The sequence below is a fragment of the Nyctereutes procyonoides genome, unplaced genomic scaffold, assembly GCF_905146905.1.
Source record: "Nyctereutes procyonoides isolate TBG_1078 unplaced genomic scaffold, NYPRO_anot_genome, whole genome shotgun sequence".
NCBI lineage: Eukaryota > Metazoa > Chordata > Mammalia > Carnivora > Canidae > Nyctereutes > Nyctereutes procyonoides.
The window spans coordinates 11,730,054-11,743,059 of NW_026575040.1; the positions used below are offsets into that span (position 1 = coordinate 11,730,054).

Here is a 13,006-nt window from a genome sequence, read left to right on the forward strand (position 1 = left end):
GTAGACACAGAGACGAGTGGCTTAAAGAAGGCAGGTATTTATTTTCCCCCCTCATAAAATAGTCTAGAAGTTGACATTTCTAGGGCTGATCATCAAGGTTTCATTTTATCATTAAGGTCTCAGAATACTTCTCTGAGTATTTTCTGTACCACCATCTCTTAGCCTGTGGTTAACCTTGTGGTCCAAGATGGCTGCTTCCGGCACCAACCCTTGCAGATTCCACGTAGAAGAAAGGATGGGGGATGGGTGTGGAGCCCATGCAAGCTACTAGGCCATCTCTTAATGTAGTTCATGGAAGTTGCACTTAGCCCTTCACTATAAGACTGTTATGAAATGTATTTTAGGTGAGCATATTGCTACCTAGAATAAATTTGGACTTCCTGAGGAAAGAAGAGAGATAGATTCAGTATTGATAGAAGTGGCCAGCAGTCTCTGCCATACCGTATAAAGGCTGTGTTTACCAGAAGTTACTGGGATTGTAACTTTATACTATGTAACACAGGTTCAAAATACATAAACCGGGATCCCTGGGTGGTGCAGCGGTTTGGCGCCTGCCTTTGGCTCAGGGCGCGATCCTGGAGACCTGGGATCGAATCCCATATCGGGCTCCTGGTGCATGGAGCCTGCTTCTCCCTCTGCCTATGTCTCTGCCTCTCTCTCTCTCTCTCTCTCTGTGACTATCATAAATAAATAAATTTAAAAAAAAATCAAAATACATAAACCAAAAATGATGATTACAAGGATAAAAATACAAATTTATCATCATAATAGTTTTTACCACAAAAAAACAAAAAATTTAGTAAGGAGATAGAAGACTTGAATGATGCAGTAAACAAGCTTGAACTACTAGGTGAACATAGAACATTGTATTCAAATTTTAAAGAGTCTTAGAATTGCTACTGTGTGCATATATAGTACTTGGTGGAATTAAAATTTTCAGATAATGCAACAATTACTTAACCTTAAAAAGTGCCCCTGAAAATCTCAACAAATTTCAAATAGTATGTGTCATTCAGACCACTTTCTCTGAAGACAATGCAAGCTAAATTAGGACTCAGTTTTTAAAAGTAACTTTAAAAAATGTTTGAAAATTTATAAATACACTTCTAAATAACTGAAGTTGCAGAAGTTATGATGGAAATTGTGGAATACTAAAAATTCAGTAATAAAAATGCAACATCAAATTTTGTGGGTAAATCTTGGTGGCTCTTGGGCTTAGCACATAGTCATATTTCATAGATATCCCATGAGAGCTTGAAAAGAATGTATATTTTCTAGTTATTTCAGGCAGTGATAAGAAGAAAAGAGCCTCAGTGATTGGGATCTGTCAGTGGCTTCTCAGGACTTAACATTAACATACAGTGCCTAATGTAGTGTGGTCTCTAACGGTTGCGAGCTTTCTTTGCTTTAATCTTTTTTTTTTTTTAATTTTTTTATTTAGTTATGATAGTCACAGAGAGAGAGAGAGGCAGAGACACAGACAGAGGGAGAAGCAGGCTCCATGCACCGGGAGCCCAACGTGGGATTCGATCCCGGGTCTCCCGGATCGTGCCCTGGGCCAAAGGCAGGCGCCAAACCGCTGCGCCACCCAGGGATCCCTCTTTGCTTTAATCTTAATAACATAATTACATTCTCTGATCAGACTAGATGAGTGGTTCTGAAACTTTAGTGTATATCAGAGTCATCTGGAGGATTTGTTAAAGCACAGATTGCTGGGCCCCACCTCCAGAGTTTCTGATTTAATGGATCTGGGCTAGGACCCTAGAATTTCTATTTTTAACAAATTCCCAGGTGATGTTCATGCTCCTGACCCAGGGATCATGCTTTGAGAACAGCTGTATTAGAGACTGCATTTTTTTTTTTTGGCTCCATTCCCGTGTGTGTGTGTGTGTGTGTGTGTGTGTGTGTGTGTGTATGTGTATATATATATTCCCCCCTCAATGCCTTTTCTCTCCCTTCTTATACTTTTATCAGGAACCCTTAGTCCCCCTCTTTCCCTGCCCCTGATTTAAATCTCACTCTTGGAAGTATTTTTAACCAGTAAATTGTTAGATATTCCTTGTCTTTGCTTCCTTATACTGCCTTTTGCACATCTGTAAGAGCCCTTGTCATATTTCTTAAAGCCATTAAAAGTTATGTTTTGTGTTTATTCAGTGTCTATCTTAGTACCTGGTAATAGAAAGCAGTCAATTAATACTTGTTAATAAATGGGCTCTTGCCATTCGTATTTTAATTGTGTTGTATAGGAAGAAATGGTTGTGTGAATTTATCCAATACTATGTGTAGCACAGTGTTAAAATTCTGTATTGTATATTCAGAAATATATTGGCAAAATACACTCCAAATTCACCTGAATTTGGAAAGTTTCTTTTTGTCTTCCTGCTATTTCATGTCTTGGTTAGAACAAAAGGGTACAGGAATAAAGATAGTGAAATGAGAAATGAACTACTTGCAGTGGATTTAATAAGGATAAAATAAGAACTAGGCCAGTGGTTCTTCCTTGATTCACTGTTACCAAGTTAAATCTGAAAGCAGGATCACTAGGGTATATATATTGTTAATGGATTTGACTGTGCAATTGTGGGAACTGGTTACACAGTAAGGTTTTGACTCTTGTTAGAGTTGCAGTTCATAGGCAGGTAGTTGATAAGAGAAGGTGGAAAATTGGAAGCCATGAGTACAAGCTAGAACCAACTAAGACAGACTGAGGTGCTATCAGTTGCCACTACTTTCAAGCCTGCTGATGTAAGAAAAACTGCAGAAGAACTTGGGCCTTCTTAACTCCAGGAGCTAAGCATGCACTTCGCCCAGGAGTAGGAAAAGCTGAAGGTGGATTCAAGGGAAGATGGAGTCACTGCAGGAATAGGTGACAAACACACCAACAAAGTGAGCTAGCAGATGAATGACAATATGTATGAACTAGAAAAGGCAGTTGCCCTGGCAGTTTGAGTTAAAACCCAAAATGTCGGGCAGCCCGGGTGGCTCAGTGGTTTAGTACTCCTGCCTTCAGCCCAGAGCATGATCCTGGGGACCCCGGATCGAGTCCCATGTCGGGCTCCTTGCATGGAGCCTGCTTCTCCCTCTGCCTGTGTCTCTGCCTCTCTCTCTCTCTCTCTCTCTCTCTCTCTCTCTCATGAATAAATAAAATCTTAAAAAAAAAAATGTGAATTGTCTCCTAACCTTAACTCCTCACTTTGACCTCTAATTAATGGAATTCACTTACCTTTACTGAAAATAATGAAATATGAAGTTTAAAAGCTGATCCTATATATTTATAGGATTCAAATAGAAGCTTATTATCCTGCCTCTGAGTGGTATAATGTAACTATAACCATATCCCAGTGAAGTTAAAATATCATTGAAGACCACTTGAATTCATGTTGTTCTATTCTCCTTAAAATAAATACTTTTATTTTATTACAGCTTAGCTGTAGAGAACGATTACAGGGAAAAGTGTCCACAGTTCCAGATATCACAAAAATTGAAAGGACCAAGAGTTCTGTACTAAATTTTTTATTAAGTTCCTATGGTTAAGATACTTTTATGTGTTCAAAATGTACCCTACCTAACACATTCTAGAACGTTGGACTGTATAATAAATAATAAATTTTACCTTATATGTTCAGCATATTCTTGAGAAAACTTGGAATGTAGTATTCTTATTTCCTAAAATTCTACACTTGTGATAATCTGTGTATTTTTTGTGCAGTCAGTGATGAATCTTAACTACTGAAGAAGTTGGTTGGGGTTCATTTTAATCTCAAGCTACAAGAGTATGCTGTCTTAGGACAACCATATACCTCTCTTCCTATAAGTTTGTATAATCAGTATAGTGTTTATAAAGGACTTCTGAGTCAGGCTGCCAAGTATGCAGGCTCCATTGCTTCCTAGTTTTATGAATCTTACTTGGTACTTTACTTGGTTTCCTCATCTGTAAAATGAGGATGATAGTAAAAATATTACCGTCTGATTGGGTTCTAGAAGAATTTAATGAATTAATATATTTAAATCTCTTAAAAAGCACTGGCACATAAGGGCCCAATAAGTTTTATTTTTTATTTATTTATTTATTTTTAAGATTTTATTTATTTGTGACAGGCACAGAGAGAGAGGGGGGGGGCAGAGACAGAGGGGGAAGCAGGCTCTACCCAGGGAGCCCAACACGGGACTCGATCCCAGGTCCCCAGGATCACACCCCAGGCTGAAGGCGGCGCTAAACCACTGGCCACCAGGGCTGCCCCCAATACGTTTTAGATATTATGGTTGTCCCTGTTCTGTAGTGTGAGAGATGTGAACTGTGTCAGGTTTTTCATTATGTCCTATAAAGTGTATGCAGAGATTAATAAAAATCTACTGAGAAAGATTGTCTTTGTATTAAGAATATAAAAGGGACACCTGGGTGGCTCATTTGGTTAAGCATCTGCCTTTGGCTCAGGTCATGATACTAGGGTTCTACGAAGGAGCCTCGCAGCAGCATTGGGGCTCCTGCTCAGTGGGGAGTCTGCTTCTCCATCCCCCACCCCTCACTCATGCTGTTTCTCTAGTGCTCTTTCTCTGTCTCTAAATAAATAAATAAATAAATAAATAAATAAATAAATAAATAAATAAATAAATAAATAAATAAATAAAACCTTAAAAAATATAGAAAGAAATTACTCCTTTTGCATTACCAAGTAAGCTACAAAATGAGAGAATAAGCAGATAATGGCCTTTTGAAGGAAAGGGGGATAAATAAAACTTTAAACATTCTAATCAGATGAGTGAAGTTGCCTATATGTTTAGCCAATGATTAACAAATAGTTATTTGAAACTGGACAAAAGTTAGATAAAAAAGTTAGAGCAGTGTTTGTATTTATAATGCTGTCAAATTCTTTTTTAAAAGATTTATTTATTTATTCATGAGAGAAAGAGAGGCAGACACAGGTAGAGGGAGAAGCAGGCTCCATGCAGGGAGCACGATGTGGGACTTGATCCCAGGTCTCCAGGATCAGATCCCCAGCCGAAGGCAGCCGATCAACCGCCGAGCCACCCAAGCGCCCCTATGCTGTCAGATTTTTAATAGCAGCCCTTCATGTTACCAATAGATAACAGTGAAAAATGAAGACTCATTCATGACAAAAGCAAGTGGAAGATTATAGTGAAATAATGTGAAAATAATGTGAAATGCTTTTTGTATTCCTATCATATTTTAGAGTGAGTTTTAAACCTTACTTTGCAGGGCACCTGGGTGGCTCAGTCAGTTAAGTGTCTGCCTTTGGCCCCGGTTATGATCCCAGGGTCCCAAGATCAAGCTGCATGTTGGGTTCCATGATCAGCAGGTAGCCTGCTTGTCCTTCTCCCTTTGCTTCTCCCCACAACTCATGCTCTCTTTTGCTATTTCTCTCTCAAAAATAAAATCTTAAAAAAAAAAGGACTGTAGCCATTATACCATTACAATTGACAACAATGTTTAAAAAATAAAAACACAAAATAAATATTGGTTTGCAAGGATCAAGTAAGAGTATATATAGTATGTATCTGAGATGAAAAAGGCTTAGCTCAGCACCTCTGGGAGAATCAGATGTACCGAGTTCACGCATAAAACTAAGAATGAGAAAGCTGAATATGGAAACCTTCCTGTTATAATCCTTTACGTTCCATGAGAGAAGAAAAATATGTTCTAGAATAAGGATTTCAGAAGGTGGAAGATAGTTACTGTTCAGGGTAATTGAGTTGAGAAAAAGGAATACAAATACAATGACATGTTACATAAGATCTAAATAGAGCCTAGCAAGCACTCTTGTGAGATTTGGTACTGCCTTGTGTAGCTTATCAGTAAGTTAGTGGGAAGTACAGGAAGAGAATTCAGACTTTATTTATATAACCATTACAACTCTAGTTCCCTCCTTCCTCTCTGTTGGCTGCTTTGCTTGCTCAAGGGAAGTTTAATGATATCACTTCCTAATAAGAAAACTTTACCGGGCAGCCCGTGTGGCTCAGTGATTTAGCGCCGCCTTCAGCCCAGGGCATGATCCTGGAGACCCGGGATTGAGTCCCATGTCAGGCTCCCTGCATGGAGCCTGTTTCTCCCTCTGCCTGTGTCTCTGCCCCCCTCTCTCTCTCTCGAATAAATAAATAAATAAAATCTTAAAAAAAATAAAAGAAAACTTTACCAATATTAGTATTAAGTCTTTGACTAGATGCTTTTAAATGAAATTTGCATTGTCTGTGCCCATAACCTAGCTCGGTGTCAGAAGCAGCTACATTCTCAGCTTGTGGCCTTGTAATTTTATATATCATAGGCCTTTTTTCCTGTATAAACCCATCTGTGTGTCATATGAATGCTTGCATTATCTAATGTGGAATAATCTTTCATTTTAAATGCTGCTCATTTTCCTAGGATAATACATTAAATTACTCATTTGGATTTGAAATGAGAAATGGGAATATTCCCTTGAATAAGAAACAAATGAATTAAATTTATCTAGTTAACAGTACTAGCCATGATATTCTGAACTTCTTGGTAGAAAGCATTATTATTTCAGACTTCCATTTTTCATAAGAGTTGTTTTTATTGCTGGAGTGAATAGGTACTTTTTATTTTAAACAGGGTACTTTTTGTTGTTCTGTGAGTTCCCTTCCTTGTTTCTGGCAACATATATTGTTTATGCTAAGGACTTTAAAAAGCTGTACTTCACTTGAACATCTTTAGACCAGAGGTTGCAAGTGGGATTTCAGACATTATTTAAAGTTTTAAAAAATTAATTGCTAATGTATAAAAATGGGAAATATTTTTAAGATTTTTTTAATTACTTGAAAGAGAGCAGGACTGGGGAGGGGAGGCAGGAGGCAGGTTGAGAAGGAGAGGGACATGCAGACTCCCCGCTGAGTGGGGAACCTGACATGGAGACTGGACTCCAGGGCTACATGAGGGAGCTCCACACAGACCTGGGACACTGAGATAATGACCTGAGCTGAAGTCAGATGCTTAATTGACCCACAGAGGAGCCCCTAAAAATGGGGAGATTTTATTGAAATTTCAGTGACTAATGACTCCTGAAGAGTTAGTACAGACAGCATTGGGTCCATATTATTTCAGGGTAGAAGTCAGCAGGGATTGAGATATGGTTGTTTTAGATGAAATGCCCATTATTCACCTTAGCATCTTACAGCTTTGAAGTGATCATGATTCAACTACATTTGATATCTGGTCCTTCTCAGCATTGCAATATTTGCATCAGTGTTTGTGTCTTTTTTTTTTTTTTTTTTAGTTTTTTTTTATTTATTTATTCATGAGTGATAGAGAGGGGCGGGGGGCAGAGGCTCAGGCAGAGGGAGAAGCGGGCTTCATGCAGGGAGCCGATGCAGGACTCGATCCCAGGTCTCCAGGATCACGCCCTGGGCCAAAGGCGGCACAAACTGATGAGCCACCCAGGCTGCCCAAGGTGTTACGTTTTATGTCTGTAACATAAATAAAAAAAGATTAGCATGATAAATTAAGCTAACTGAAAAAAAACTTAAAATATTTTAAAATCCAAATAAGTACTACTTTCTTAAAGTAATTACTTGAAGGGACACCTGGTGGCTTAGCCGTCCAGCATCTGCCTTCAGCTCAGGGTGTGATCCTGGAGTCTGGGGATCAAGTCCTGTATCAGGCTCCCTGCAAGGAGCCTGCTTCTCCCTCTGCCTGTGTCTCTGCCTCTTTCTCTATGTGTCTCATGAATAAATAAATACATCTTTAAAAATAAAATAATCACTTGAAGAGAACGCTTTTTCTGAAAGTGGTACTCAAAACATATTGGGAAAAAAAAGATGGTACATTTTTTTTTGGTACATTTCTTTTGAATATTATCATGGGTGTCAAATCCTTAGGTGCATTTTAATAATTCTTGAAAAGTATAGATAATTTGACAAGAAAATTGAATGTGATAAATTTCATGAAGTAACAAGTCACACAGCTCAAAGTCTAGTGGATGAGAATTTGAGTAAAACCAGATTTTATCCAGCTTCACGGTAAATTTGAGCATTTGTTCAAAGTAAATAGTTCTCCAGGAAAGAAGACATTACAACTATAGGTTTATACCCATTAGTCTTCCGCGTTAACCATCCCTACTGAAAGAATAATGAATTAACAACAACAACAACAATACAAAATAAAAACAAAAGTAATGAAGATAACTTTATCAAGGTGATGAAAACATAAATAACCCCTAATTTATGCAATAGGTTTCAGAGAATGCCTTCCAGGAACAATATACTTTAGACCAGAATTAATTAATTAATTAATTAATTAATTAATTTTTATTTATTTAGTTATTTTTAGACCAGATTGAAAGAAATTCAGTTGTAACTGTTCTTTCCAGAAGGACCATGCACTATTGTCAGAACCATATAAAGTTTGAAAAGCCATACTAATATGTTATAGGAAAAAGGAAGGTAGGTACATGTGTTTTGAGGCCAAAACAGCAGTGATAAACTATATATAACTTATATATTACTTATAAGAATATTTATGTAAATATGTTTTTTCCTTCTTCTGTGATTAAGCCTTTTAATATCACAGTTGGCTTACTTCTACATGATGAAGTCCTTACCAAATTTATATGACCAAGATTTAGAGATGAGGCCAAAGGCAGGAAAAATAGTCTCCTAAGATCCTTTTCTCAGCTGTATGACAGTTCCTTAAGGCCTACTCCCTGCCCATCTGTGTCAGGTTGATGAAATGAATGAGCTGAGGAAACTGCTAAGTATTTATACCAGGTGAACAAATTCAAGAAAAGCCAGTTGTACTAATTGTGGGCTAAATTTGATATCTCCCAAGTTCAAAAATTATTATTATTTTTTAAGATTTTATTCATGAGAGGCACAGAGAGGCAGAGACATAGGCAGAGGGAGAAGCAGGCTCCCTCTGGGGAGCCTGATGCAGGAGTTGATCCCAGGACCCCGGGATCAGGACCTGAACTAAAGGCAAACGCTCAACCACTGAGCCACCCAGGTGCCCCAGTTATTATTTTTTTAGATTTTATTTTTAAGTAATCTCCACATCTAACATGAGGCTTGAACTCACAAGCCAAGATCAAGAGTTGCACACTCCACCTGAGCTGGCCAGGCATCCCCCAAAGTTATTTTAAAAACAGAAATGTTCTTTAGATGAGTTGTATGGCATATAAATTATATCTCAAAAAGGTGTTTTTAAAAACTGCAAATGAAATCCCATGGAGAAATTCTGCCACAAAAAGGGAGCATAAATATAGCATTCAAGTGGTAAAAAAAAAAAAATCAGTGTGGGAAACAGAAGAACTTTTAAGTCATTTAAGGGAGGGAGAATTAGACTGGCTTCCTAGTTAAAAAAAAAAATTGTGGACACATTTAAAAATCACCACATGCTTTTGTTTTTTATTGTTTCAGGAGGACAGTTGTGAAACCAGTGCACTTTTGATTCAATGGGGCTGAATGGGTGAGTAAGTGAGAGCAAGGTTCTTTGGTAACTGTGGTAGATGGGAGAGAGCTCAGGTTTTGGACTCCTGGCTGGGTTCGACTGTATGATCTAGTCAGTGAATATAACCTCTCTAAGCTTCAGTTTCCTCATCTATGGCAAAGAATAATTGGCTTTACTAGGGCAAGTAAGTCTAGGTTCATTTCACTGAATAGGTCACATACCACCCAGAGTCTATCATTTTAAAAATGTAAATATCACTTGGCAGGGAAATACAAGTCAAAACTACCATCAGTTAGAATGGCTAAAATTAACAACTCAGGAAACAATAGGTGTTGGAGAGGATATGAAGAAAGGGGAACCCCTTACACTGTAGGTAGGAATGTAGACTGGTGCGGCCACTCTGGAAAACAGTATGGAGTTTCCTCAAAAACTTAAAAATAGAACTGCCCTACCATTCAACAATTGTACTACTAGATATTTATCCAAAACATACAAACATAGTGATTTGAAGGGGCACATGCACCCCAATGTTTATAGCAGTACTGTCTACAATAGCCAAAACATGGAAAAAGCCCGGATGTCCATCAACAGATAAATGGATAAAGATGTTTATATATATATATATAATATACACACACACACACACATATATATATTCATCTATATATATGAATATTAGTCATCAAAAGAATGAAATCTTGCCATTTGCAGTGATGTGGATATAACTAGATGGTATTATGCTAAGCAAAATAAGTCAGAATGATAAATACCATATGATTTCACTCATGTGGAATTTAAGAAAACAATACAGATTAAGAAACAATACAGATTAAGAAACAATTAAGAAACAATATTAAGAAACAATACAGATGAACATATGGGAAGGGAAGAAAAAATAAGATAAAAACAAAGGGAGGCAAACCATAAGAGACTTTTTTTTTGTTGTTGAAAGATTTTGTTTATTTGAGAGAGAAAGCTAGCAAGACAGAGCATGAGCAGTGGGGAGGGGGAGAGAAAAGAGGGAAAAGCAGACTGTCTGCTGAGCAGGGAGCCGGATGAGGATTTGATCCCAGGACCCTGGGATCATGACCTGAGTTAAAGGGACATACTTAAATGAGCCACCTAGGCGCCCCACCCCCCACTCCCCATAAGAGACTGTTAACTACAGGAAACTGAGGGTTGCTGGAGGGGAGGTCCGTGGGGGCATGGGTTAATTGAGTGGTGGCTGCTTGATGTATTGAGCACTGGGTGTTGTATGCAACTGATGAATCACTAAATTCCACCCTTGTAACTAATAATACAGTATATGTTAACTAAATTAAATTTAAATCTAAAATAAAAATAAATGTAAACGTCCTTTGTAAACCCTAAATCCCTTTACATATAAATGTCACTCCACTGCTTTAAATTCTTAAATGGGTGCTTCTTCTACTACCAATGATCTATAAAAATCCTGAATGATGGACTCCTGCTGTCTTCACCTTGAGAACTATAATCCCCAGTCTTGTTGATCTTCTTCCACCAAGTCTTTTTTTTTTTTTTTAACAGGCTGTTCCTCTGTCTGGAGGCTCTGTTCCTAGCTCTTGATAAGGTTGGCTCCTTTTTATCCTTGAAGAGGTTCTTATAAATGTGGCTTCTAAGAAAGTCCTTAATCACCGTCTATCTAAAAGTCTCCCTTTTGACTTCCTCATAATCTTTGTTTCAGCAGGTCTTTGTTTTCTTTTATTCCTGTAATTGTGATGCCACCTCTAGACTATAAACTCTGTGGGCACAGGAACCATATATATGTTGACTTCACCATTACATTCCTGGTGACTCTCCTAGTTTTAGGCACTCACTAAATGTTGGTTTAATTAAGAACTCCACTTTTGAATATATGAAAGTGCTTTTCCTTTTCCTTTCCAACACCTGGAAATTATGCAGACTCCACCAGTAATTGCTATTAATTCCTTAAAGTTCTTTTATGTAGAAATAATATTTAAAAATATGTGTGTAAGCAAATATGTGCGTTATGTCCTTTTTTTAAGACTTCATTTTTTTTAAATTTTTATTTATTTATGATAGTCACACAGAGAGAGAGAGAGAGAGGCAGAGACACGGGCAGAGGGAGAAGCAGGCTCCATGCACCGGGAGCCCGACGTGGGATTCGATCCCGGGTCTCCAGGATCGCGCCCTGGGCCAAAGGCAGGCGCTAAACCGCTGCGCCACCCAGGGATCCCAAGACTTCATTTTTTAAATAGTTTTAGGTTCACAGTAAAATAAAAAGATACAGAAATTTAACCCTAAATATTCCCCAAACTTGCATCACTCCTCCATTATCATCATCCTCCACCAAGTGATAAATTTGTTGTAATTGATGAACCTACATTGACAAATCATAATTACCTAAAGCCTGTAGTTTACATTAGGGTTCACTCTAGGTGTTGTACATTCTATGGGTTTGGACAAATGTATAATGATATATATCCACCATAATAGTATACAGAGTAGTTTCAGTGCTGTAACAAATGCCCTACTGAAAAAATACATATGAGGAACACATAACACAGAATTGAGGAGTTAGGAAAAGTTTTTCAGAGAAAGCGACATTTAAGGTAAAGGCTAAAGAGGAACATAAGTTAATTTAAGGGGTCCAGGCTGAGGTCCCTTGAGAAGAAATGAGTAAATTTGATGTTCGTTAACATTTAATGCCAGGAGACGATTGAAGTGAAATGAAAGTGGAGAGGTAAGCAAGTGCCAGATCAGGAAGGACTTTGAGCCACTTAAAATATTTTACATTTTCTCTAAGGCTTTTGGGAAGCCATTGAGAGCCTTTGCATTGGAAGATAACATGATCAGACTTGTATTTTAGAAGGTTTCCTCAGGCTGCAGTGGTGCACAAATTACTATGGAGAGGTAAGAGTTGAATGGGGAAACCTGGAGCAAGGAGATCAGTTAAAAGATTGTGTTCTATTCCCTCTGGGAGGATGGTTTCTTTGCCATGTGATACTAATCAACATGGAGAAAGCTTATAGATTTGAGTGTTAAGAACTAAAATTGACAGTTCTTTTGTCTCCTGTTTAGGTTATGGGGTAGATGGTTAGTAGTATGTGCTTTGAGATAAGATCCCAAGGGAAGAAAGTGGGTTTGAAACTTTCTTGGGGAGAAGAGAGTGGTGGGAGAAACGGGAACCAAAAGAGGAGTTCAGTTTCAGTATCTGAATTTTTTGTGTTTTGGTAGAAAATTGGATGTATGTCTGACTATCTAGATCTCAACCTCAGGAAAAAGATGATAGCTGGAAATATAAATTAGGATGTATCAGCATGTAAGTGAACATATGATATGGATGCTTAGAAACACGTAGCAGTGCCTGGGAAAGTGTCTTTTACATAATAAATGCTTAATACATTTAGGTTGAATGAACGTATGACTAGACACCAGTAAGTGGTGTTCAGTGAGAAGAGGGGCTTGAGCCAGTATTCAGAGGAAATGAAACCATTTAAGGACAGGCTGACTAAGGAGCAGTTAGGGGGCCTTGTGTAGCTCACTTGGTTGAGCATCTGACTCTTAATCTTACCTCAGGTCTTGATCTCAGGGTTGTGAGCCTAC

General features: G+C 38.0%; 1 protein-coding gene across 8 annotated transcripts in view; it reads left to right on the plus strand.

The window, feature by feature from the left end:
- CSNK1G1 (casein kinase 1 gamma 1) overlaps positions 1–13,006 on the plus strand; it is a 170,499-nt gene that overhangs the window by 33,445 nt on the left and 124,048 nt on the right. For 6 of the 8 annotated variants that reach the window (XR_008663732.1, XM_055319827.1, XM_055319826.1 and 3 more), the window contains exon 2: positions 9,388–9,436. The exons of 1 other annotated variant lie outside the window; for it this stretch is intronic. The gene's annotated coding sequence lies outside the window, so the exon portion shown is untranslated. Of the gene's footprint in view, positions 1–9,387; positions 9,437–10,989; positions 11,010–13,006 lie in introns of those variants that run through there. One more of the 8 variants, XM_055319829.1, reaches the window with a different exon arrangement.